This window comes from Myotis brandtii, unplaced genomic scaffold (assembly GCF_000412655.1).
Source record: "Myotis brandtii unplaced genomic scaffold, ASM41265v1 scaffold1337, whole genome shotgun sequence".
Lineage (NCBI taxonomy): Eukaryota > Metazoa > Chordata > Mammalia > Chiroptera > Vespertilionidae > Myotis > Myotis brandtii.
The window spans coordinates 195,746-197,648 of record NW_005354744.1 but is presented as its reverse complement, the minus strand read 5'-3'; the positions used below and the strand labels follow the sequence as shown (position 1 = coordinate 197,648).

Genomic DNA, 1,903 nt, shown 5'->3' with positions numbered 1-1,903 from the left:
GAGAGGAAGAGGGGGAGGGGGAGAGAAACATCCATGACGAGAATCATTGATCGGCGGCCTCCTGCACGACCCCTACTGGGGATCGAGCCCACAACCTGGGCATGTGCCCTGACCAGGAATCAAACCGTGACCTTTTGGTTCATAGTTTGATGCTCAACCACTGAGCCACGCCAGCCAGGCTGGAGATGTCATTTTAATGGGCAGGACCTAATAAGGTGAAGACCTTCAGAAAATTCATTTCAGTATTTGCCAAGCATTGGGAATTAAAGATAATATAGAGCTTGCTTTGTCAAGTCATTTCTGTTTAAAATGTAGTTTAAGAAAATATTTATTTGTATGGCTCTGATGTCTACAGCTCTTTGTAAATAAAAGTTACAGACCACGCCTCCTCGAAGTCCTACCAGTCTGTTTTGCAGCCCTCCCAGACTCCAGCCTCTGCTTTAGCTTGCCATGGATCCCGACTGCTCCTGTGCTACTGGTGGCTCCTGCGCCTGCGCCGGCTCCTGCAAATACAAAGACTACAAATGCACCTCCTACAAGAAGAGCTGTGGCTCCTGCTGCCCCATGGACTATGCCAAGTGCGCCCAGGGCTGCGTCTACAAAGGAACATCAGACCAGTGCAGCTGCTGTATGTGATGTGGGGAAGGTCCTCCTCTCCGATGTATTAGACCGACATGTTCAAACCTGCATTTTTTTTGTACAACCCTGATCCTTTTGCTATATTCCCTTTTTTATCTATAAAATACATGAATAATAATTAAAGCTGTTGGCTTTCAAAAAAAAAGCTATAGACTTGTGGGGATGCAAAATGGTGCATGCATCCCAAAGTTTGGCAACACCATTTCTCTCCTCCCCTCCCCAATATCCTATTGGTGCTTCCCAATGGCTAAATCCAACAGGCCAGCCGGAAAGGGAGCGTTAAGTGATGTAGGCCTTGCTGGTCAGCCTCCAAAACTCAAGTCAGGGCAGAGAGGGACAGAGACTAAACCCCAGAAAGAGTGAAATGGAGAGAGCATGTGGACACCATTATTTACTAAAGTCATATAGTTTGACAACTTCTGAAATCCTTGATGTGTAAATAGTCTATGAATCTGCCCAACAGTCAACCTTTGAAGCGCGCCCCCCATGTTCCCTAGGAACCACACTTTCACATAAAATAATTCACATTTCCTCAAGAATGCAATTACCTTCAGCCATTGGGCTAAAGCCAGTTTTTCATCTAGCTAAATTTAATTTTACCCAGTCAATGGGATGCTCAAGATCATTAGGCAAGCAGAACCTTTTCAGAAAAATTCTCAGTTGCCTATCAAAACTTTGACTAAGATGCTTAAAAGGAATAAGTGTATGACTAAATCCTGGCTTTATCAGTTAAAAAGTTAAAGATCCTAGCCCAGCCAGTGTGGCTCAGTGGTTGAGCATCAGGCGATGAACCAGAGTACTGTTCGATTTCCCATCAGGGCACATGCCCCGGTTGTGGGTTTGATCCCCGGTGTGGGGTGTGCAGGAGGCAGCCGATCAGTGACTCTTTCTCATCATGAATTTTCATTAATGTTTCTCTTCCTCTCTCTCTCTCTCTAGTCAATAAAAAATATATTTTTTTAAAGATCTTAGAGATTTGTTCTAGAAAAGGATTCATCCATCTGGTAGGGCTTTCTTCCTCCTCTACCATGTCAGGATATAGAAAAATAAATATAGATATGAATAAAATATAGACATGAAGCAGAAATAATCTGAAATCCTCCTTCCATTTTTAAAATTTATTTTTCACTCTGCATGGAACATGTGCCTTGACTGACTCCATAACTCTGTAAGGGGCTCTAAGTCCATATATATTTATAAAAAGTTCCAGAACTAAAACACACAAACTACACGAAAAACTGGGTCACTTGAAGATAAACACAGT

The 1,903-nt window shown here is 43.1% G+C and overlaps 1 pseudogene; it reads left to right on the top strand.

Annotated features, from left to right (window-relative positions):
* Window positions 1-430: 430 nt before the first annotated feature.
* LOC102239974 lies at window positions 431-636 on the top strand (annotated as a pseudogene).
* Window positions 637-1,903: the final 1,267 nt, after the last annotated feature.